Genomic DNA, 26,825 nt, shown 5'->3' with positions numbered 1-26,825 from the left:
GCACAAGTTAAAAAGCTTTTATTTTCTGTAGTTTTTCTGTATCTGATGAAAAACAATCAGCAGATTCTCAGATTCTCTGTCTCTGACATTGTTTCTTGTCTTTCAGCAGATCGTGGTCTGCAGGAGGTTTCAGATGAACATAAGCTCAGTGTGAGGAGGAGATGTGAACATGTGACTGAAGGAACTGATGAAACAGGAAGTAGAACCCTCCTCAACAGGATCTACACTGAGCTCTACATCACAGAGGGACAGAGTGAAGAGGTTAATACTCAACATGAGGTGAGGCAGCTTGAGACGGCTTCCAAGATGAAGAGCCTCCACGACACTCCCATCAAGTGCCACGACATCTTTAAAGCTTAACTGACCAGCAGAGCAGCATCAGAGTCGTCCTGACCAACGGCGTCGCTGGCGTTGGAAAAACCTTCTCGGTGCAGAAGTTCACTCTGGACTGGGCCGAGGGTTTAGAAAACCAAGATGTGGATCTGCTGACTGTGCTTTCGTTCAGGGAGCTGAACCTGGTGAAGGACCAGCACAGTCTTCTCACGCTGCTCCGTGTTTTCCATCCAGCGTTACAGAAGCTCACGGCAGAGACGCTCGCTGTCTGTAAACCTTTGTTCATCTTTGACGGCCTGGATGAAAGCAGACTTTCTCTGGACTTCAACAAGAGGGAGCTTGTGTCTGATGTCACACAGAGGTCACCAGTCAACGTGCTGCTGACAAACCTCATCCGGGGGAATCTGCTTCCCTCGGCTCTCGTCTGGATAACCTCCAGACCTGCGGCGGCCAATCAGATCCCTCCTGCATGTGTTGACAGGGTCACAGAAGTACGAGGCTTCACTGACGCCCAGAAGGAGGAGTACTTCAGGAGGAGATTCAGTGATGAAGAGCTGTGCAGCAGAATCATTTCACACATCAAGACGTCCAGGAGCCTCCACATCATGTGTCAAATCCCAGTCTTCTGCTGGATCAGTGCTACAGTTCTGGAGCACATGTTGACCACAGACCAGAGAGGAGAGCTGCCCAAGACCCTGACTGACCTGTACTCACACTTCCTGCTGGTTCAGACAAAGAGGAAGAACAACAAGTACGGTGAGGGACATGAGACGACGCCACAGCAGCTGACGGAGGCTGACAGGGACGTTCTTCTGAAGCTGGGGAGGCTGGGACTTAAACATCTGGAGGAAGGAAACATCATGTTCTACCAAGAAGACCTGGAGCGGTGTGGTCTTAATGTCACAGAGGCCTCAGTGTACTCAGGAGTTTGTACTGAGATCTTCAGAAGAGAGTGTGTGATCTTCCAGAAATCAGTCTACTGCTTTGTTCATCTGAGCGTTCAGGAGTTTCTGGCTGCAGTCTACATGTTCCACTGTTACACCAAGAGGAACACAGAAGAACTCAACAACTTCTTGGGAACATATGGGAACACAAGGAGTACCTTCTCCCTGGATGACCTCCTGAAGAGAACTATGGAAAAATCCCTCACCAGTACAAATGGTCATCTGGACCTGTTTGTTCGCTTCCTTCACGGCCTCAGTCTGGAGTCCAACCAAAGAGTCTTAGGAGGCCTGCTGGGTCGGACAGAGAACAATCCAAAGATCATCCAGAGAGTCTTAGGAGGCCTGCTGGGTCGGACAGAGAACAATCCAAAGATCATCCAGAGAGTCTTAGGAGGCCTGCTGGGTCGGAGAGAGAATAATCCAGAGATCATCCAGAGAGTCATCAACAACCTGAAGGAGATGCAGAGTGATGACATTTCTCCTGACAGAAGCATCAACATCTTCCACTGTCTGACTGAGATGAACGACCACTCAGTTCATCAGCAGATGCAACAGTTCCTGACGTCAGAGAACAGATCCAAGAAACTCTCTGAGATCCACTGCTCAGCTCTGGCCTACATGCTGCAGATGTCAGAGGAGGTTCTGGATGAGTTCAACCTGAATAAGTTCAACACATCATACCAGGGTCGATGGAGACTGATCCCAGCTGTGAGGAACTGCAGGAAGGCTCTGTGAGTCCAGACATGATCAATAACATGTTCAATCAGTGGAGATGAGTCGTTCTTCAAATACACTCAGTGTTAAATGGTTCTCATTGTTTGGGGCAGCATGGTGTTGCAGTGGTCAACACTGTTAGTGCAGCCTTTCTGTGAGGAGGAGGTTCTCCTGGTGTCTGCAGGGTTTTCTCTGGGTTCTCCAGCTTCCTCCACAAACCCAAAGACATGTAGATCAGAGTTAGGTTGATTGGAGACTGAGATTCAGTGTCAGCTGAGATTGGCTCCAGGCCCCTGAGACCGCTAAAGGAGAAGTGGCTACTGGCTGGTGTGTGTGTGTGTGTGCGTGTGTGTGTATTTATACGTTTGTATACGTAAATATATGTATACATTTGGTTTGTGTATATATACATTTTTCATTGTTCTCATTTACATATAAGAGCAACTAGATCAGATGTGGAGAGTGCTGGAGTTCTTCCTCAAGCTCAAGGACCCATATATATATATATATATATATATATATATATATATATATATATATACACATGTGGAAAGGTTTTTTCCGAGCGAACAGCTAGCTCAGTGCGAGGAGACAATCACTCAATCCAAGTGAATTACCACCCTGCGTTTGTACGCCACCACCAACCAGTGCAGTGTCAGTCCCTCCAGGTTCCTGACATGTTGCATTCACAATAATATGAGGTCACTGTAACCTTTGACCTTTGACCACTGAAATCTAATCAGTTTATCTTTGAGTCCAACTGGTCAAAATGTGAAGAAATCCCCTAAAGACAGACTTGAGACATCATGTCCAAGAGGCCAGAAACATGTTGTGTGACCTTGACCTTTGACCTTTGACCACCTGAATCTAATGAGTTCCTCTGTCAGTCTGAATGAACGCTTGTACCAAATCTGAAAGGATTCTCTTGAGGAGTTTTTAACATGTTCATGAGGCAAAGAGGGGATTTACCAGGGTGAGGGTCACATGATCACGTTTTGGATGAATGTTGTGTTTTCTGATTTTATTCTAACTGATATTTTCTTTAATTACAGACTCGGTGGTTGGCTACTCTCAGAGACTCACTGTGAAGTCGTGGCATCAGCTCTGAAGTCAGACCCCTCACATCTGAGAGAACTGGATCTGAGAGGAAACTACCTGCAGGATTCAGGAGTGAAGCTGCTGTGTTCTGGACTGGAGAGTCCAAACTGTCGACTGGAGACTCTGAGGTCCTTAAATCCTTCTTTACTTTTCCAACTTTCTTTCTTATTGGGTCATTATTTATCATTGAACACGTTCATTTTTATGAGAACGATGAACTGTACGCAACTTAATGACAAATAATGAATTTGAACGGTGAACACGTTCAAATTATCTGAGGTAAAACGTTATGGAATGTTTTCCTTCTCCTGAGGAGAGACGCTGTCTAAATCGAACACTTGCACCATGTCGTTGCTCAGTGCCCGTAAAATTTCCGCTAACCTAAACCAACTAACTCGACTTCGCACTACGTTACCCATGATTCATCGCACACACATGTAGTCCAAACGTATTCCAAGACAACAGCTCTCAGTCTCATATAAAAATGGCAAGTGAAAGCAGAGACGCAGACTCGGCGACTACTACATCCGATGCACCTTATTATTATTTGCGGGATTTTTACACACTGATAAAGATTCCGACAGTAAAAATCTCACTTTCTGTGCAAATTGTGTGCTAAAAAGTCCGGACGTCAGCCTCATCCACATCTAATTTAAAACGTTGAAGCATCCAGCTAGCCTAAAAAGTTACCTCCAGTAATTGAAAGTCAAAAAAAGACCAAGACCCCTGCCAACAGTCCCAACAGCCCCAAAACCACATTGTCTGCAGCCTTCAAGGGTATGAATAAAATAAACAGGGAAGTGAAAATTAGCAATTAATTAAAAAAAATTAAAAAAAACATTTATTTTAGTAATTGATACATATGAAGTACAGTTTAAGGCAAGGGGTAGTGATGGATAAAGTTTTAGTCTTTCATTCTCACTTTTCCTCCTTAAAAACTATGAAATGAACTGAACTATGAACTAGTTCAGAATTTAAAATGGTGAACTATGAACGTGAACTATTCATGTTTACTTGTATGAACTGAACTTTGAACTAGTTCATGAGGTGTGGAACTTGCACAACACTGTCTGTCCACTCACCCAGCCTGTCAGTCACGTCCACCTCATCAACTCCATTCACCTGCACTCACCTGCTCCTGATCACTAAGAAAGTGTCAGTAAATAACATGTGGACTGAGGCCGAGCACTCGTCCTCCTCAGGTTTTCAAAATAAGACACGTTCTTATTGAAACACGTTGAACAGTTGATAAGTATAGAAACAAACAGGAAGTGACTGTCAGGAGCCATCCCGACTTTAAACAGTGTTTAATTACACAAACCTGCTCAGTGACCAAACACACAGAGAAGAAGGAGATGAATGAAACAATGGTCCAACATGTCTGATCTGATATTTATCTTCAGGTCACAGACTGGACTGAGGTCAGCAGCATGTTGAGAGTCTGTGTTGACATGATGACGATCCACAACAACAGGAGGACACATTCAAATATTCATATTTCTTTATCCAGGTTGTGGACCTGCAGACTGTCAGAGATCAGCTGTTCTTCTCTGGCTTCAGCTCTGAGGTCAAACCCCTCTCATCTGAGAGAACTGGATCTGACTGACAACATCCTGCAGGACTCAGGAGTGAAGGAGCTGTGTGGTTTTCTACAGAGTCCAACCTGTCGACTGGAGACTCTGTGGTCAGTTCACTGACTGACTTTTGTAGATCTCATATCTATAATACAGCATTTATACCCAATTGATCTCATTTAATTCTAATTTAACATAATTCCTCTTCATACATAACTTGAATCCATCATTAATTAATCTGTGACATTTTAAATATTCAGCTACTTGTTAAAACACTGAGTTTAGTTCTGGATTTCCTAAACTGATCTGCAGGACAGAGACCGGGTCCAAATAATCTATTTTTACTGAATCAGGACTCGTTTTTAGTCCAACATGTCTGATTTCATATTTATCTTCCATGTTATGAGTCTGTGCTCACATGAATATGTGTCTGTTATTTTCACATATGAACTCAGTTTAATTTACAGTTAAGTTTTATCCTTTATTCAGGTTGATTGGCTGCAGTTTGTCAGAGATCAGCTGTTCTTCTCTGGCTTCAGCTCTGAGGTCAAACCCCTCTCATCTGAGAGAACTGGATCTGAGAAGAAACGACCTGCAGGACTCAGGAGTGAAGGAGCTGCTTGATCTAGAGCAGAGTCCAACCTGTCGACTGGAGACTCTGAGGTCAGTAGATGGTTGGAGTCAGTCCCACGCTGCTTTCATCAGTATTTTACTAAACACAGTCAGTATCACAGATCCAGGGTCTGTGCTACCAAGCAGGATTTGTGGTTATCAGGTTAACTTCAGGTTTAGTTTTTTCAGTCCTACGAAGCTCGTCCACTTCTTAACGAGGTAAATCACCATGGTAACTTCTGATGAACGGCTAACCTGCTCCAGGTTAAGTTGGAGATCAACCCGTATCAAAGCTCCGCCCACTGACCACAGTGACCTCTCCACTGTTGTGTGGTGCACACTCTCCTTAAAGGGACGGATAAGGGAAGTTTAAATCAACGTCTGGTTGGTTCAGTTGATCTCTAACTCACCCAGAACATCTCAATCTCTCCAGACTCATCCTGTCACCAAAACACCAGATGCACTCAGTCAGCTTCCTGAAGATAGGTCTGTGGCAGAAGACCATGCCACGGGGCTCTCACCACAGCAGCCAGAGACGAACCATTCTGGTTTTAGCATTTTTATTGACTCAAACACACTTAACAAACATAAATAAACTTCAACTGAAGGCAACTAGCTTTACAGCTCCGTTGGTCTCTTCAAGACTGAGTCTGAGTCTTCCCGAGAGTTCTCCCAGTCCCTCCTGAGGCAGCACACATGCTGCCTTTTAAGCGTGAGGACCAATCAGCCAACAGCTCTCACCTGTGCTGATTGATTCCTCTGTGGTGTGGTCTCCTAGCCGCCTCACCTCCACAAGGTCCATGTGTTTTTTGAGTAGTGATGTCAGAGGTTTCCACCACAGTGTGTGTCCTCAGAGACAGTGAGTCAGTGTGTCCTCAGAGTCAGTGTGTGTCCTCTGAAACAGTGTGTGTCCTCAGAGTCAGTGTGTCCTCAGAGACAGTGTGTGTCCTCAGAGTCAGTGTGTCCTCAAAGACAATGAGACAGTGCGTGTCCTCAGAGACAGTGAGACAGTGTGTATCCTCAGAGTTAGTGAGACAGTGTGTGTCCTCAGAGTTAGTGTGTCCTCAGAGACAATGTGTGTCCTCAGAGACAGTGAGACAGTGTGTGTCCTCAGAGTTAGTGAGACAGTGTGTGTCCTCAGAGACAATGTGTGTCCTCAGAGTCAGTGTGTGTCCTCAAAGACAATGAGACAGTGCGTGTCCTCAGGGACAGTGAGACAGTGTGTGTCCTCAGAGTTAGTGAGACAGTGTGTGTCCTCAGAGTTAGTGAGACAGTGTGTGTCCTCAGAGTTAGTGTGTCCTCAGAGACAATGTGTGTCCTCAGAGACAGTGTGTGTCCTCAGAGACAGTGAGACACTGTGTGTCACATCCTGGGATTCAAACGTTTCTCATCAAGAATCTTCTTCTCTTCCACTCGTCTTGTTAGTAAACAACAGATTCAGATCTCGTGGCCTCGAGTTATTTATCTCGTTCACACGTTATTATGTCGTGGTCACGTAATGTATTTTTACCAAATGCAACCAGGGGGCGCTGTAACTTACACATTGACACTATCACAGATGTTTTACCAGCTGTTCTTCCTGCATTTAGCAGCTGTGACTGAGTTTCTTTTATTCTGGATCATGTGTTTGTTCTCCTCTGATTTTTATTATAGAACAGTTTGATCCTCGTTGTGAAATATGAGGCTCTGCTGTCAGTCAAACTGTCCATGTCTGTGATTGGTCATACACAGTAAACCCCGCCCCTTTCATGTGCACGTGCTCACACAGTGAAACATGTCTTCACCTGTAACAGCAGTAAATCCACCTCTCAGGTGTCCACTCTGCACTTTGACATGCAGAGGAAACACACTTAGCTCTTAGCGTGTTCATTCCAACACGTGAACATGAAGCAGAGAGGAAGCTGCTCCACCTCTGAACAGGACTGAAGTCCCTGCTGCTCTTTCTACTGGATGTGCTGCATCACTGACTCACAGCTGATGAAGTGAGTCTCTGGAAACACTGATGTCTTCTTCTCTCAACAGATGGTGATCTTAGTGAAGGTGAGTGTGAAGAGGACAGTGTGTGTGGACGGAGGCTGAGCTGTGTCCTGAGGATCCAGAGGCTGAAGCAGCAGCAGCTTGTGTGTAGAGCGGCTCTGACTGGGCCTTGTTGCTGGGAGGCAGAGTGGAGACAGAGCTCCAGAGGAATCAGAGGAGGTGAGCTGCTCTGAGATCAGCTGTCACACAGAGTCCAGTCCACCATCCTCCCTGTGTTCCTGTGGATGTGACACAGCATCATCAGTGGATCTGCTGCTGCTCTGTCCTTTGACTCACAAAAGTCAAAGTCGTAAATATTTCAAAGTTATGTGCAGAAAAATGTGTTTCTGCACAAAGTTAATGCAAATTTTATTTTCAAATGTGACATTATATTTACTGGTCGGGACATGAAGCTGTGAGCAGTCGCTGTTATTAATAAATAACTGCTGAGTTCAGACAAGCTTCTCATATTTTAAAACAGTTTCTCACTTTCCATGTTTCACTGTTTAACGGTAGAAGGTCGAAAATCTCAGCTTCAAATGATTTAATTCAACTGCTGCAGGAAAACCACGAAATCCAGTTTGATCATCACGGAAACGTCTCTTTCAAACCTCAGGTTGTTTTATTCACTTGTAAAATCTTGTGGCTGCTTTGTTTACATGAATCATTTCTTTATTTTTACATGAAAATAAACAGTTTCCACTTCATTAAAGTTTAAATTCTCTGACATCACATGACTCACTGAGGAGGCTGTGGCGGCGTCTTGTCATGAGGGCGAAGGGGCGAACACGCATTTACACGATGGATCAGACACATGGCACCGTTTGGGAAATGAGGCCCGACACTTATTGTCTAGTGTCACTGTGTCGTGTCACCACTGTTTACAACCATGTCTGTTTTATTTTTTTACATTTATTAAAACAAGTTCCTTGACAGTGAGTCTCACAGTTTAACTTACACACAAATAGACTTGGTCTTAATGTACAAAAGAAAAGTTACCAATGCAATGGCATGAGACATGTAATGAGTTGAGGGGTTACATTCATATTCCAAAGTGTCCAAAGAAATACAAATAGATACAATATGTTCACTTTGCTAAATACCTTATGACAGACGACCATTCCTCTGAATAAATGTCCATCCTGAATTGTAGTTTTGCTGTTCGCTGAGTCTTTGGGTCCATTGGTCCCAGGCAGGTGGCGGGGGTTCGAGCCAGTTCGTTGTGATCATGTTGTGGGCTGTTAACACCAGGGCTCTGCACATACACATTTAGTTGTTTCCCAACCCACTTGAAGGTATGTTCCCTAAAACCAGCCCCTGTGGTTCAAGTCATATTTTCAACATTTTAAAATCTCTCCAATTTCACTCATTACCTTCTTCCAGAATACTCGTAGTTTTGGGCAATCCCAAAAGATGTGTGAGAAGTCTCCTGTTAATCCACATCCTCCCCAGCAGAGGGGGCTAGACTTCTTGTCATAGTTAGCTATTACCAGTGGTGAAATATCTCATTCTCCACCACATCAATCCAGTACTGTTCAAAATCTGTCTGTAATCTTTTAGTTCCATCCCATTCCTTATGTGTCGTCAGATAATGTGGTATTTGAAAACATCTGAACACCTCATTAGGCAAAATGCTATATTGGATCTGAAGTTGTGAGAACGGCCTGAGAGTCGTTCCCTCCAGTAGCTGGTATATCGTGGTCACACCTTTCCTTGCCCACCCACTAAAACCACTGTCCAGTTCTGCTGGCAGAAAGTCACAAATAGAAGCTATTTAAGTTGCCCTAGATAACGACAATGGCAAATTCAACATTTTTCACTTTGAATCTTAAATTTTCGCCGTACTTTTGCCTCCACGAAAGGGAGGGCCGAAATAGATATATTAGTTACAGAGCTTTGTTCTATATGTGCCCATTTTGTTTCCATATCGAGCCTAATGCATGAGACCAATATTCAAAGTTGTGATGCCCAGTAGTAGCTTCTGAAATGGGGCAATGCTAAGCCACCCTTCTCTTTGTCTGAGTGAAGGACTTTCAGTCTTAATCTGGGCCTTTTATTCTGACATATGAATTCAGAAATAAGCCTGTCCAGGAATTTAAATGTAGACACTGGGACGGTGATAGGAAGCGAGCAAAAGAGAAACAGCATCGTTGGCAATACATTGATCCTGATGGTCTCCACCCTACCCACTAAAGACAGGGGGAGCTTCCCCCATCTTTCTAGGTCATTTCTTATCTGAGAAATGAGTTTATCAAAATAAGCTTTGTATGATGAAGAGTTATGAGTCAGAATGACCCCCAAGGACCTAAAGCCCTTTTTAGACCGTCTGAATTCCGTCTCTCCGTCTAACTGTCGGGGCCGGTCTCCTGTGATCATCACTGCTTCTGATTTCCCCTCATTGACCTTGTACCCGGAGATTTCCCCAAAGTTCCTCAGACATTGCATGAGAGCAGGAAGAGATGATACTGGATTCCTAATAAACAAAAGAACATCATCTGCGAACAAGGATATTTTGTGCATCATACCCCCCCCCCCCTTATGGAATTTACAGTGAATTAGACAGTTTAGATCAGATTATAATCTCCACACACCACTGTTGGTTCTCATATTTATTGTATAATTATGTTTTCACACTGAGAGAAGTGGAGAGACTTGATGTGGACTGTTATCAACAGCTCTGTGAGAGATTATCACCTTGAATATTACAGATGAGGTAGAAAGACATTTTATCTATTTGTACAATGTTTAATTTCTTTCAGTACATTACATTTCATTTAGCTGATGCTTTATCCAAAGTGACTTACAATATGTGCATTTAACCATGAGGGTACAAACCCAGAGCCCAGTACATCGGTTCTGTCTGAAATCTGTGGAGCTTCCACCTGCTGAACACAGAATAAACTGTAAGAACCAGTCTTTGCTGGAACATACACAACATAAAACATCCTTTACAGTGAGTTTCTTCTTTTCAGTACATGAAGCACTGCAGCACCTGATGTCCTCAGCATCCACTGTGGCAGCAGCAACATGGTGGAGATCAGCAGCTTCAGGCTGGTCAACATGAGGACGACCTGCACCAGCTTCATCTGCACAACACTTCATGTTTTCCTCCCTTAACTAAAGAGGACCTGTGTTTTATTTTTCTTCTTTGCCATAAGAGACAGAACACGGTCAGCACAGCTGCGTCCTTCAGGCTCGTCCGTCCCTAATAAAATGACAGGAAACATAAAAGTATGGTATTATTGTAGAGGAAGTGTTACTTATGAACAAAGTTTGTATCCTTATTTTCTGTGGATATTCAACTATGTATTTGAATATGGTTTTGGATTAAACTGTGCACTACCAAGACAATGAATGTTCCGTTATGGAGTTCTTCCACATTAAAAGTATTGCATATATAATTTAATACATTATGTATTATGTGCAATACTTTGCTTTGATTGTTTGTAAGTTATGAAAACAGGTCTGTACCTGGAGTCAGTGTTGAAGTGATGACTCAGTGTTCAGTCTGGTTGGATTCCACTTGTGTCTCATGTTGGACATCCACAGGTGCAGGCTGTCTGAGTCACCTAGAGGAGCATTCAACACAAATACACAGATATGTAAAGTCATACATGTGCCAGGTTAACTCCTTCACAGACTTTTACATGGTAAAAATAAAAGTTTATTACTTCAAAGTTCATCAGATCATAATCATTTCAGCTTAGGAAATAGGTGGTGGACATCAGCCTCAGGTTCTCTATGTGACTGTCTATTCTAGTAAAGTTACACTTCCTATAATTTATTTATGTGACAAAAAAAATACATTATTCTGCATGTCCACTTATTTAACACAATAATTCAGTAAAGTCTGCCTAAGATTAACGATGTAAAAACTGAATGTAGCCGACAAGTTTAGTTTTCACTAACACGTTACAACACATCAACACCAATACTCTGAATAAAGAGCTTGAGGAGACGTAACGCTACTTTTCGTGACATGAACCATTGACCTGTGACTCTTTTAAATTGCAAACAGCCTCATCCTCAGCTTCAAGTGAGTCCGGATTAGAGCTGGGTATCTTCTCCACATCCCTGTTCACCTCATTTAGAGTCACATTAAATCTGGAACGTGACAAAAACATTTAAAATCAAAATCATCCACCTATGACATTCAAAAAATGAAAGTAATATTTAAATGGTGATATAATAAAATGCAGGAGGGGGGAAATGTTGCAGAGTGAGGGAGTTACATCACCTCTCTGTAAAATTCATAGGTTGTTTTGTTCCTCCCAGGTCGTCAAGCACGGAACCACTGACAAAGAGTTTGCAGGTGGAGATCACCTTTCCTGTCAGGAACACAACATAAAAACAAACCTTATTGTTGACAGTCACTCTTAACATAAATTAATTCAATGCAGCAAGTAGGCCTCAAGTTATTTCTGTGTGTAATCTGTAATCTGTAAAGTCAGGGAGCAGTGACTGTTCACTGCTGATCTGACCGGTTTCTCCTCGTCCGACTCCTTTCATTGTCCTGTCGACCCTGTGTTAACTTGCATATGACAAATAAAACTTGAAACTTGATTCTGCTACAACACCAACAATATAAAACATTAGTGGAGTCACTCTATCACCTCTGATCCACGGTGTCCTGTAGGTGACTTCAGGCAGTTTGCCACTGTGAGGGTACAGGTGGGTGTCGGTCAGGTAAGGCGCCGGCAGTGCCAGCAAGTTCATCATGACTTTCAAACTGGTGGTCGTCTGAAGTAATAATAATAATAATACTTCATGGCGCCTTTGTTAACACCCAGAGAAGTCTTACAATACATCATGCACAAACACCGGAATAATTTAATGTAAACAAAAGGTTAAAATTTGATTAAGAGGCAAAAGTAAACACACATTAATTTAAGTAACACCAAAGGTTAAAATCAAACTGAGTCTGGACAGAACAGTATGAGGTTAATGCTAAGTTGTATTTGGAAATAAACACAGAAATGCAAATGAATGGAAACACAGACGATCCTGTTGGTCTATTTGTTGACTGGATTGATATAACATCATTAATAATCAATATTTTTCACAGATTTCTCAATTATAAGTGGTGCAAGACGTTTATCACCTTAGTCCAGTCCAGCTTTAACATTAACATAACCTCATACTATTAATTAAACAGATATTCCAGAGGTAAAATGAAGAAACTCACCTCAAACACATAGTCCACAGCTTTATATCTGACAGCGGAGAAGATGTGAGGAGGTAAACAGCCGCCATGTTCACACCTGTAGCATGAAATTAGCATATTTGAGTGAACATTAATTCATAATTTCCTGTTTTCTTATCGCTATCTGAACCACAGCTTTGACCAGACATGTTACTTTAACGTCTATTGTCACGATTAACATGTATATTTAACTTAGTTCATGGAATACGTGTGTTTAAATACACAAAATGAATATTACAAGCTTTTTTCTGTTAGCTTGGTTAGCTAGCTAGCTCTCCTCTCAGTATGCTATGCCGCTTGTTTGCTTCCTTTTTCTCTAAAGTCGAAAACATGTAATTTAACTACAACTTCAACATCACAACATGTAGATGTTGAATAATTGGACCGCGTTAGTTGTATAAATAAAATATAAAGTCACATTAAACTTACACGATGATGCGATGCGATGCTCGGACGCGCTTTTTAAACAGAGTGGGTTCATGTCAAAGATCGTCTATTGAGGAAGAACCCGCTTCTTCTAACAGAGTGGGTTCATGTCAAAGATCGTGTATTGAGGATGGACCGTCGGATGAAGATGTAAAGAGAGTTTGTTGTGAGGATAGCCGACACCGGTGTCGATGGGGTGTCAACAAAACCATGTGATCGCTGCAGCGGAGTTATTACGTGATGTACATTACGTGATGTATATTTTGATGCAGAATAAAAAGCAGAAAAACTAAGTAAACATACCTTAGTTAAGTAGATACATAGTCTGTCAGTGTCTTTCAAAATAATATAATTAAATCTAATAAAAGGATAGTGCTGCGGAGAATGTGTGTTTTCCAGCTAAAATACAAAGGAATCAAATATAAATAGATATTTAGTTTTTTTTACATATAAATGTTTGGTTTTCATCATTTTGATTGTGGACCAAACATCAGCCACAGCGCTGGTTGTCTGTTTATTCAAAGTTTATTAAAAAATAAATCACAACAGTCACAAAAACTGCTCTTCAATCGGCCTTTGAATAAACATGTGTGTAGCTGATAAGAAGAACAGTTCTTGAGATGTACAAGTCACATACTGACAGAGCTTTCTGGAATCACTAGACAGAGGAAAGGTCACTGTTATGATAGATCCTTCTTTTTTATTTTCTAACACATACAGGTAGATGGAGGGTGAGGAGGGGGGGGGGGGGTTAAGGTGTAAGGTAGTGGGGGAGCTGGGATGAGGGGATGATTGACAGGGCAGAGGGAGAGAAAGGATGGGAGAGGAGATTAGGAGGGTTTGAAGTTGAAGAGAAAACAGGGGAACCTCCTCCTCCTCGTCGTCCCCTCATTCTCCTCATTCTCCTCCTTCTCTCTCTTCTTCCTTTCTTTCTTTTTCATCTCCTCCTCCTTCTTCCTTTCTTTCTTTTTCATCTCCTCCTCCTTCTTCCTTTCTTTCTTTTTCATCTCCTCCTCCTTCTTCCTTTCTTTCTTTTTCATCTCCTCCTCCTTCTCGCTCTTCTTCCTTTCTTTCTTTTTCATCTCCTCCTCCTTCTTCCTTTCTTTCTTTTTCATCTCCTCCTCCTTCTTCCTTTCTTTCTTTTTCATCTCCTCCTCCTTCTCGCTCTTCTTCCTTTCTTTCTTCTCCTCTTTCTCCTTCTTGACCCTCTCCTTGTAGCTGTCGGTCCTCAAGGCCTGTTCCTGAAAAGACAGAGACAACATAAGTTTCACTCTTTTCTTTTTCAAAGTCTGAATCGGAAACAAATCAACAATCCAATATTATTCAATCAGAATGAGTTGGTGTAACGTACCTGAAGCACAATGTTCTGCTGGATCAGGAGTTTGATGTCGTCCTCCAGCTTGATTTCCTTTTCTAGGGACTCCTTGTGCTCGGTGGACCACCTTTCATCTAAGGCTCTATTTTTTTTTTGCAGCTCCTCTATTTCCTCGGACCTGCCCTCATTTTTGAGGATGTATTGCTGCAGCTTGTCCTCCTGGAGCTTCAGGTCTGCATTCAGGGAGACGACCTCGACCTCTTTTACTTTAAACCTCATGTGCATGTTCCTGAGCTCCTTCTCCAGCTCCTTCTCTTTGGCTTTTTCAGACTCCACGAGCTGAATCAAGCTGGTCACGTCGCCTTTGGACTTCAACAGAAGTGAGGCAGAAGACTCCAACTTCTCGCCCATCTTCTTCCTCTCTTCTCCCCTGGAAATATTTGTCATGGTGATCTGTAATTTGAGAGCAGCGTTTTCAGCCCTCAGCTTCTCCAGCCGTTGGTTTTCAGCCTCCAGGTCTTTCACCCGGGCGTTTTCAGCCTTCAGCAAGGCATTTTCAGCCTCCAGTCGGCCGTTTACTACCTCCAGCTCCTTCAGCCAGGCGCTTTCAGCCTCCAGCTCCTTCAGACGGGCGCTTTCAGCCTCCAGCTGCTTCAGCAAGTCATTTTCAGCCTCCAGTCGGCCGTTTATTACCTCCAGCTCCTTCAGCCAGGCGCTTTCAGCCTTCAGCCAGGCGCTTTCAGCCTCTAGCTCCTTCAGATGGGCGTTTTCAGCCTTCAGCAAGGCATTTTCAGCCTCCAGTCGGCCGTTTACTACCTCCAGCTCCTTCAGCCAGGCGTTTTCAGCCTCTAGCTCCTCCAGATGGGCGCTTTCAGCCTCCAGCTCCTTCAGACGGGCGTTTTCAGCCACCAGCTCCTGGATCTCCCTATGCGAGTCCTTGAGTTCTCGGCAGAGCATTTTGCTCAAGTTGCACTTGTGTGGCTCATCTCCTGAGCTGTTGATCCTCTCCATGTCGATTAACAGGTGCTGCAGTGTAGCAAGAAGGTTCCTGTCGAGTACTTTCTTCTGTAGCTGTGTACAAACGTTTTTGTAGAGTATTCTCTTGTCTTGTGATGGTCGAAAGTCACTGGAGAGAAGTTTCTCGTGTGTCTGACGTTGGCTCACGGTCGTCGTGTCTGGTTCCACTGACAAATGTTTCTCTTAAATAGGTGAGCTAATTTCCTATGATCTGTGTCATTCTACACTAGTATGACTGAAGTTGATCAAAGGAGGATTCCTATCAAATGAGGATTCCTTTAATCACAGATGAAGACCATAGACTGTATATATAGATGGACGTAGGGTCCGTGACGTCACCCGTTGGTTTCTGAAGAGTGAAAATGAGACTAGTAGTAGGCGTTCACCCGGCGCCATCTTGCCGGTGCTGACTCCTCCTAGTTCCTGGCTAACCAATAAATGGGCAAAGAGGAGGAGCGCGAGTGAAGACTGACAGCTGAGCCACGCCCACAGAGCTCAACGTTACCTGGTTAGCTCAGGCTAAGGAGCTAGGCTACATGCTACCCGCGGCTGCTAACCGGCTAGCGCTGCGGTGTTGCTGCTTCAGGATGGTCGCGATCTTTCCAACGAACTCACGAGAGGTAAGTAACCTTGAAACTACACAACAACAAAACCTATTGCTTTATCTATTATCATAATCATATGCTTACATGCCTCAAGTGGTTTTTAATATGTAATTGTTATAAAAGTTACCGTTTATTTAACACGTGTAATGAACAGATTGAAGCAAATTAACTACACTACTACAGAGTCGTGTGTTTGGTTGTGACTTGATTTTAATTTGAATAAGTTAATAAGTTAATATCAATACGCTACATGTGTAAGTTGCATGTTCTGATACAGGCTGGTATAACCACCATTACTATTGCCACCTTCTTTATTTAGCCTGTTATGGAATTTACAGTGAATTAGACAGTTTAGATCAGATTATAATCTCCACACACCACTGTTGGTTCTCATATTTATTGTATAATTATGTTTTCACACAGAGAAGTGGAGAGACTTGATGTGGACTGTTATCAACAGCTCTGTGAGAGATTATCACCTTGAATATTACAGATGAGGTAGAAAGACATTTTATCTATTTGTACAATGTTTTATTTCTTTCAGCACATTACATTTCATTTAGCTGATGCTTTTATCCAAAGTGACTTACAATATGTGCATTTAACCATGAGGGTACAAACCCAGAGCCCAGTACATCGGTTCTGTCTGAAATCTGTGGAGCTTCCACCTGCTGAACACAGAATAAACTGTAAGAACCAGTCTTTGCTGGAACATACACAACATAAAACATCCTTTACAGTGAGTTTCTTCTTTTCAGTACATGAAGCACTGCAGCACCTGATGTCCTCAGCATCCACTGTGGCAGCAGCAACATGGTGGAGATCAGCAGCTTCAGGCTGGTCAACATGAGGACGACCTGCACCAGCTTCATCTGCACAACACTTCATGTTTTCCTCCCTTAACTAAAGAGGACCTGTGTTTTATTTTTCTTCTTTGCCATAAGAGACAGAACACGGTCAGCACAGCTGCGTCCTTCAGGCTCGTCCGTCCCTAATAAAATGACAGGAAACATAAAAGTATGGTATTATTGTAGAGGAAGTGTTACTTGTGAACAAAGTTTGTGTCCTTCTTTTCTGTGGATATTCAACTATGTATTTGAATATGGTTTTGGATTAAACAGTGCACTACCAAGACAATGAATGTGCAGTATGGAGTTCTTCCACATTAAAAGTATTGCATATATCATTTAATGCATTATGTATTATGTGCAATCCTTTGCTTTGATTGTTAGTAAGTTATGAAAACAGGTCTGTACCTGGAGTCAGTGTTGAAGTGATGACTCAGTGTTCAGTCTGGTTGGATTCCACTTCTGTCTCATGTTACATGGTAAAAATAAAAGTTTATTACTTCAAAGTTCATCAGATCATAATCACTTCACTTCATCTTAGGAAATAGGTGGACATCAGCCTCAGGTTCTCTATGTGACTGTCTATTCTAGTAAAGTTACACTTCCTATAATTTATTTTCATGTGATAAACAAACATTATTCTGCATGTCCACTTATTTAACACAAGAATGACAGATTCAGTAAAATCTGCCAAAGATTAACGATGTAAAAACTGAATGTAGCCGACAAGTTTAGTTTTCACTGTAACACATTAACACCAATACTCTGAATAAAGAGCTTGAGGAGACGTAACGCTACTTTAAACAGCTGCTCTTCAAATGCAGATGTGACGTTAAATACTCACGTTTCAGTTGATCACAGTAAATCTGTTTCTGCAGAATAATAATCTGTGTGTGTGGTAAAAAGATGTGTGTGTGTGTGTGTGTGTGTGTGTGTGTGTGTGTGTGTGTGTGTGTGTGTGTGTGTGTGTGTGTGTGTGTGTGTGTGTGTGTGTGTGTCGGTGATCCGACACCATCAATTATTAACTAACTACATGATCGTAAGTCTGTTATCTACATCATAACCATCCCAATAAAAAATGAACTGTGAACGTGAACCAGTTCATCTTCATGTGTATGAACTGGACTTTGAACTGGTTCAACAGGGAGGAGGAGCCTGAGAACAGGGACGTGTCAGACTCCATTTTCACTGGGATGAGCAGAAGGAAGAAAAGTGAGCAGGTGAGTGTGAACACAACTTTCTGAAAGTTTTACTGTCACACTCTCACACCTGCTGTTAACATCCGTCTGCTGATCACACCACTCTAAGTTTGTCAGTTCACACCTGGTGACAGATGTAGTTTCATGTGATCGGATCCCCAGAGACAGATGTGAACAGCAGCTGTGGAACAAAGAGCCTTCAAAGGACTAATTAACAGAGTTAACTCACAGTTTCATGTTTTATCTTCATCACGTCTGTTCATCAAGTGTTTAATAACAGAACGTGTTTTCAGAATCGTACGTTACAGCAGTGGTCACCAACCAGTGGAGAGTCTTCACTGTGGATCCAAGTAAAGCTCTGGACTCACTGGCTGAGGAGTGAGAGACATCGACCTGCAGACACAGGTACACATATATATATATAAACATAAATCTAAAACATCTGTACTATATAACAACACTATATATGTAGGTTTCTAACTTTATACTGATTTTGTGTGAGTTTTAAAGTGAATATAAAGTTGAAGAGCTTGTGTTTGACCTTCATTTGGGCACAAAGCCATAGAACTGGGTGGAGATACAGAGTGCTGCTTCAAGCTGCTGACTGATGTGCTCTCAGTGTTACTGTCTATAAAGATCTGTAATTCATTTCCAGCCTTTATGACATTAACACTAGATGTTGAGTTTCCTTCTCCTAGTGGCAGGGTGTTGAAGGACACGTGAACTTCATGAGCTTGTATTAATTCACTTTAATGTAGTTGATTTATCAAAATTACTTTGTTATCGTTTGTTTATGGCTTTACATGTTTATTGGTGGATTTACAAATGACATAAACTAGTATTACATGAAAGGGCACTTTAGTATTGTACTTGTACAATAGTACATCTCCTACATACTCTGAGTACACACACACACACACACACACACACACACACACACACACACACACACACACACACACACACACACCGAGTCACGTGGTTTCCAGTAACTGCAGAGAGGAGGAGCAGCCAGTGAAAGTGAAAGTGTTCAGTCTTTGTTTTAACTGTAACGAGCAGACGGAGGAGACGTGAAGTCTGAGGCTGGTGAGTGTTCAGCAACATTAATATTATTCATTCATATTATTTTACTGTCACTGACTCTGAGTCAGTTTTCTACACGTGGACTTTAGAGAGAAGAAGATTCAGGATGAACTTCTGTCAGTCAATCAACAGTTTGACTCAACGCTGTGATCGGCAGAGTCCAACACATTAAACCTACAACTGTCTCAGGTTACCGTGACAACAGGGAAACAGTGTAGGAGGGTTGACTCTGTTAGATTTGAAGAAACACTGAGTTTATGTACCTGGCTTCATTGTGTGTGTTTGAGCTCACAGTGTTTTTCCTCTCAGACTGAAGATGAGTGGTTATGAGGAGGAAGAGGAGGACAGAGCAGAGTCTCCAGTGTTCAGCTGTGTGTCTCTGAAGAGTGACCGGTCCATGAATTATCCTCTAAACTTCAGTAATGAACCTGGACCCTCACACACAAAGTAAGAGACCTGCTACAAACATGTGAACCTCCAAACTGAATCCTCAGAGAATGAACCAGTGAATGATGTGTTCTGAATAAAAACATGTTTGTGTTTGCAGAGGTCAGGACCACAGACTGAGAGCAGAGTCTCCAGGGTCCAGCTGTGTGTCTCTGAAGAGTGACCGGTCCATGGATCGTCCTCCATACTTCAGTAATGAACCTGGACCCTCACACACAGAGTAAGAGACTGTTTCTACTGTGACCTGCTCTGAAGAGGATTTAGTTTCCTCTAGTGTGGCCCCTGCATTAGGACACAGCTTCATTGAAGTTGGTGACTAATCTCTCAGAATCACTCAAAGAGCTCAGACCTCCACCAAGAACCAACACGCTCCTTATGAAACCACTTTGGAATTCACTAGAGACTCATTTTGATTTGGATCTGCACCAAATTCCACACACTGGTAAACATCAGTCCTCTGAACCCCCCCCCCCCCCCCCCCCCTTATCTGGTTCATAGGACACATCCTTCCACTAAGTTTACTGGTAATCTGTTCAGTGTTTTTTATAATCCCACTAACGAACAAACCAACCAACACACAAACATACTGGGTGAAAACAAAACCTCCTTGACAGAAGTAATGACAACCTGTGACTGGGACATGTGAGTTATCAGGAAATGTCTTCACAGAGAGAGGAAGAGGAGTCATGTTTCTGAGGAGGAGCAGTCGTCCTGCTGTGCTTCGTGTCAGGACGTCCTGAAGGATCCAGTCTCCACCAGCTGTGGACACTGGTTCTGCAGACAGTGCATCACCTCATACTGGGACCAGTCTGGTTCTTCAGGAGACTCCTCCTGTCCCCAGTGTGGACAAAGATCCAGAACAGGAGCTGGAGTTCAGACAGCCGGTCAGAGCAGCACTGTACATGTGTCTGCTGATGTCTTCACTTCTGACATCAGCACATGTGGTTTTATTTTGTTCCTTCATACAGCATCAACATTTAACATCGTTATAAAAGCACAAAGTTAAAAAGCTTTTATTTTCTGTAGTTTTTCTGTATCTGATGAAAACAATCAGCAGATTCTCAGATTCTCTGTCTCTGACATTGTTTCTTGTCTTTCAGCAGATCGTGGTCTGCAGGAGGTTTTAGATGAACATAAGCTCAGTCTGAGGAGGAGATGTGAACATGTGACTGAAGGAACTGATGAAACAGGAAGTAGAACCCTCCTCAACAGGATCTACACTGAGCTCTACATCACAGAGGGACAGAGTGAAGAGGTTAATACTCAACATGAGGTGAGGCAGCTTGAGACGGCTTCCAAGATGAAGAGCCTCCACGACACTCCCATCAAGTGCCACGACATCTTTAAATCCTCAACTGACCAGCAGAGCAGCATCAGAGTCGTCCTGACCAACGGCGTCGCTGGCGTTGGAAAAACCTTCTCGGTGCAGAAGTTCACTCTGGACTGGGCAGAGGGTTTAGAAAACCAAGATGTGGGTCTGCTGACTGTGCTTTCGTTCAGGGAGCTGAACCTGGTGAAGGACCAGCAGCACAGTCTTCTCACGCTGCTCCGTGTTTTCCATCCAGCGTTACAGAAGCTCACGGCAGAGATGCTCGCTGTCTGTAAACCTTTGTTCATCTTTGACGGCCTGGATGAAAGCAGACCTTCTCTGGACTTCAACCACAGGGAGCTTGTGTCTGATGTCACACAGAGGTCATCAGTCAACGTGCTGCTGACAAACCTCATCCGGGGGAATCTGCTTCCCTCGGCTCTCGTCTGGATAACCTCCAGACCTGCGGCGGCCAATCAGATCCCTCCTGCATGTGTCGACAGGGTCACAGAAGTACGAGGCTTCACTGACGCCCAGAAGGAGGAGTACTTCAGGAGGAGATTCAGTGATGAAGAGCTGTGCAGCAGAATCATCTCACACATCAAGACGTCCAGGAGCCTCCACATCATGTGTCAAATCCCAGTCTTCTGCTGGATCAGTGCTACAGTTCTGGAGCACATGTTGACCACAGACCAGAGAGGAGAGCTGCCCAAGACCCTGACTGACCTGTACTCACACTTTCTGCTGGTTCAGACAAAGAGGAAGAACAACAAGTACGGTGAGGGACATGAGACGACTCCACAGCAGCTGACGGAGGCTGACAGGGACGTTCTTCTGAAGCTGGGGAGGCTGGCGCTTAAACATCTGGAGGAAGGAAACATCATGTTCTACCAAGAAGACCTGGAGCGGTGTGGTCTTAATGTCACAGAGGCCTCAGTGTACTCAGGAGTTTGTACTGAGATCTTCAGAAGAGAGTGTGTGATCTTCCAGAAATCAGTCTACTGCTTTGTTCATCTGAGCGTTCAGGAGTTTCTGGCTGCAGTCTACATGTTCCACTGTTACACCAAGAGGAACACAGAAGATCTCAACAACTTCTTGGGAACATATGGGAACACAGACAGTACCTCCTCCCTGGATGACCTCCTGAAGAGAACCATGAAGAAATCCCTCACCAGTACAAATGGTCATCTGGACCTGTTTGTTCGCTTCCTTCACGGCCTCAGTCTGGAGTCCATCCAGAGAGTCTTAGGAGGCCTGCTGGGTTGGACAGGGAACAATCCAGAGATCATCCAGAGAGTCATCAACAACCTGAAGAAGATGAATAGTGATAACATTTCTCCTGACAGAAGCATCAACATCTTCCACTGTCTGACTGAGATGAACGACCACTCAGTTCATCAGCAGATGCAACAGTTCCTGACGTCAGAGAACAGATCAAAGGAGAAACTCTCTGGGATCCACTGCTCAGCTCTGGCCTACATGCTGCAGATGTCAGAGGAGGTTCTGGATGAGTTGGACCTGAATAAGTACAACACATCATACCAGGGTCGACAGAGACTGATCCCAGCTGTGAGGAACTGCAGGAAGGCTCTGTGAGTCCAGACATGATCAATAACATGTTCAATCAGTGGAGATGAGTCGTTCTTCAAATACACTCAGTGTTAAATGGTTCTCATTGTTTTGGGCAGCATGGTGTTGCAGTGGTCAACACTGTTAGTGCAGCCTTTCTGTGAGGAGGAGGTTCTCCTGGTGTCTGCAGGGTTTTCTCTGGGTTCTCCAGCTTCCTCCACACACCCATTTATGTATTTGGTATTAATACATATACACATTCTCATTGTTCTCATGTACATATGAGAACAACTAGATCAGATGTGGAGAGTGAAATCCAATGTGATCACTGTTCAGGAGTTTGAGGGTTCAATATATATATATATACCTGTATATATATATATGTGTATATATATATATATACACATATATATATATATGTGTATATATATATATATATATACACACATGTGTAAAGGTTTTTCAGAGCAAACAGCTAGCATAGTGGGAGGAGACGATCACGAAATAAGTGTTTAGGTAGTGTTTAGTAATTTGTTTTATACTAAAGAAAATACCTGAATATATGTTAAATAATGTTCTTTTAGCCTGATACTCAAAACAAACCTCATTTTACTAAAGTAATGTAACAGTAGGCACAGGTCTGAGAAAGGAGGATTGAAATGTGACGAGATTTCATATTTACTGATACTAAATGTGGTAAGTACTGTTTATTAGTGACTACCCTAACAAACACTACAGATCCATTTGTTAGGTTGACTGTTATATGTTTAGGATGAGAATTATTTAAAAATATATATATATATATTTTTAAATAATTATATTAATTTCATTCCTGCTTAATGAAATTGTTATATGTTTATATGCATTTAGAAACGGTGATTAATCAGATAAATCACAGCTTCTCTGTGTTTAGGATGAGAATCACTGACTGTTCCTTTAAACTGAAGAAGCAGAACTGGAAATATCGTTTATTCTTCTTTCTGGTCAAACTAGAATTCCCACCCTGCGTTTGTACGCCACCACCAACCAGTGCAGTGTCCGTCCCTCCAGGTTCCTGACATGTTGCATTCACAATAATATGAGGTCACTGTAACCTTTGACCTTTGACCACTGAAATCTAATCAGTTTATCTTTGAGTCCAACTGGTCAAAATGTGAAGAAATTCCCTAAAGACAGACTTGAGACATCATGTTCAAGAGGCCAGAAACATGTTGTGTGACCTTGACCTTTGACCTTTGACCACCTGAATCTAATGAGTTCCTCTGTCAGTCTGAATGAACGCTTGTACCAAATCTGAAAGGATTCTCTTGAGGAGTTTTTAACATGTTCATGAGACAAAAAGGGGATTTACCAGGGTGAGGGTCACATGATCACGTTTTGTATGAATGTTGTGTTTTCTGATTTTATTCTAACAGATATTTTCTTTAATTACAGACTCGGTGGTTGTGGACTCTCAGAGACTCACTGTGAAGTCGTGGCCTCAGCTCTGAAGTCAGACCCCTCACATCTGAGAGAACTGGATCTGAACTTCATTGAGCTGCAGGATTCAGGAGTGAAGCTGCTGTGTTCTGGACTGGAGAGTCCAAACTGTCGACTGGAGACTCTGAGGTCCTTAAATCCTTCTTCACTTTTCCAACTTTCTTTCTTATTGGGTCATTATTTATTTAAATTGTCTCAGTTCTGCTCTGCTCACTGTCCCTCAGTCATCTGTCACTCACCCAGCCTGTCAGTCACGGCCACCTCATCAACTCCATTCACCTGCACTCACCTGCTCCTGATCACTAAGAAAGTGTCAGTAAATAACATGTGGACTGAGGCCGAGCACTCGTCCTCCTCAGGTTTTCAAAATAAGACACATTCTTATTGAAACACGTTGGACAGTTGATAAGTATAGAAACAAACAGGAAGTGACTGTCAGGAGCCATCCCTACTTTAAACAGTGTTTAATTACACAAACCTGCTCAGTGACCAACACACAGAGAAGAAGGTGATGAATGAAACAATGGTCCAACATGTCTGATCTGATATTTATCTTCAGGTCACAGACTGGACTGAGGTCAGCAGCATGTTGAGAGTCTGTGTTGACATGATGACGATCCACAACAACAGGAGGACACATTCAAATATTCATATTTCTTTATTCAGGTTGGAGGGCTGCAGTCTATCAGAGATCAGCTGTTCTTCTCTGGCTTCAGCTCTGAGGTCAAACCCCTCTCATCTGAGAGAACTGGATCTGACTGACAACAAGCTGCAGGACTCAGGAGTGAAGGAGCTGTGTGGTTTTCTACAGAGTCCAACCTGTCGACTGGAGACTCTGTGGTCAGTTCACTGTCTGACTTTTGTAGATCTCATATCTATAAAACAGCATTTATACCCAATTGATCTGATTTAATTCTAATTTAACATAATTCCTCTTCATATATAACTTGAATCCATTCATTAATTAATCTGTGACATTTTAAATATTCAGCTACTTGTTAAAACACATCTGAGTTTAGTTCTGGATTTCCTAAACTGATCTGCAGGACAGAGACCGGGTCCAAATAATCTATTTGTACTGAATCAGGACTCGTTTTTAGTCCAACATGTCTGATTTCATATTTATCTTCCATGTTATGAGTCTGTGCTCACATGAATATTTGTGTGTTATTTTCACACATGAACTCAGTTTAATTTACAGTTAAGTTTTATTATTTATTCAGGTTGGAGAGCTGCAGTCTGTCAGAGATCAGCTGTTCTTCTCTGGCTTCAGCTCTAAGGTCAAACCCCTCTCATCTGAGAGAACTGGATCTGAGACTAAACAACCTGAAGGACTCAGGAGTGAAGGAGCTGCTTGATCTAGAGCAGAGTCCAACCTGTCGACTGGAGACTCTGAGGTCAGTAGATGGTTGGAGTCAGTCCACGCTGCTTTCATCAGTATTTTACTAAACACAGTCAGTATCACAGATCCAGGGTCTGTGCTACCAAGCAGGATTTGTGGTTATCAGGTTAACTTCAGGTTTAGTTTTTTCAGTCCTACGAAGCTCGTCCACTTCTTAACGAGGTAAATCACCATGGTAACTTCTGATGAACGGCTAACCTGCTCCAGGTTAAGTTGGAGATCAACCCGTATCAAAGCTCCGCCCACTGACCACAGTGACTCTACACTGTTGTGTGGTGCACACTCTCCTTAAAGGGACGGATAAGGGAAGTTTAAATCCACGTCTGGTTGGTTCAGTTGATCTCTAACTCACCCAGAACATCTCAATCTCTCCAGACTCATCCTGTCCCCAAAACAACAGATGCACTCAGTCAGCTTCCTGAAGATAGGTCCATGTGTTTCTATTGAGGAGTGATGTCAGAGGTGTCCACCACAGTGTGTGTCCTCAAAGACAGTGAGACAGTGTGTGTCCTCAGAGTTAGTGAGACAGTGTGTGTCCTCAGAGTTAGTGAGACAGTGTGTGTCCTCAAAGACAGTGAGACAGTGTGTGTCCTCAGAGTCAGTGTGTGTCCTCAGAGACAGTGTGTGTCCTCAGAGTCTGTGAGACAGTGTGTGTCCTCAGAGACAGTGAGACAGTGTGTGTCCTCAGAGTCAGTGTGTGTCGTCAGAGTCAGTGAGACAGTGTGTGTCCTCAGAGACAGTGAGACAGTGTGTGTCCTCAGAGTCAGTGTGTGTCCTCAGAGTCAGTGAGACAGTGTGTGTCCTCAGAGTCAGTGTGTGTCCTCAGAGACAGTGAGACAGTGTGTGTCCTCAGAGTCAGTGAGTCAGTGTGTGTCCTCAGAGTCAGTGTGTGTCCTCAGAGACAGTGAGTCAGTGTGTGTCCTCAGAGTCAGTGTGTGTCCTCAGAGACAGTGAGACACTGTGTGTCACATCCTGGGATTCAAACGTTTCTCATCAAGAATCTTCTTCTCTTCCACTCGTCTTGTTAGTAAACAACAGATTCAGATCTCGTGGCCTCGAGTTATTTATCTCGTTCACACGTTATTATATCGTGGTCACGTAATATATTTTTACCAAATGCCACCAGGGGGCGCTGTAACTTACACATTGACACAATCCCAGATGTTTTACCAGCTGTTCTTCCTGCATTTAGCAGCTGTGACTGAGTTTCTTTTATTCTGGATCATGTGTTTGTTCTCCTCTGGTTTTTATTATAGAACAGTTTGATCCTCGTTGTGAAATATGAGGCTCTGCTGTCAGTCAAACTGTCCATGTCTGTGATTGGTCATACGCAGTTAACCCCGCCCCTTTTATGTGCACGTGCTCACACAGTGAAACATGTCTTCACCTGTAACAGCAGTAAATCCACCTCTCAGGTGTCCACTCTGCACTTTGACATGCAGAGGAAACACACTTAGCTCTTAGCGTGTTCATTCCAACACGTGAACATGAAGCAGAGAGGAAGCTGCTCCACCTCTGAACAGGACTGAAGTCCCTGCTGCTCTTTCTACTGGATGTGCTGCATCACTGACTCACAGCTGATGAAGTGAGTCTCTGGAAACACTGATGTCTTCTTCTCTCAACAGATGGTGA

At 43.0% G+C, this 26,825-nt stretch overlaps 1 pseudogene; it reads left to right on the top strand.

Moving 5' to 3' along the window:
- The first annotated feature begins 201 nt into the window (after positions 1-201).
- LOC117759310 lies at positions 202-26,825 on the top strand (annotated as a pseudogene).

This window comes from Hippoglossus hippoglossus, chromosome 3 (genome assembly GCF_009819705.1).
Source record: "Hippoglossus hippoglossus isolate fHipHip1 chromosome 3, fHipHip1.pri, whole genome shotgun sequence".
NCBI lineage: Eukaryota > Metazoa > Chordata > Actinopteri > Pleuronectiformes > Pleuronectidae > Hippoglossus > Hippoglossus hippoglossus.
Note: the sequence above shows the minus strand (reverse complement) of the source record. Positions and strands in the feature narration are given on the sequence as shown.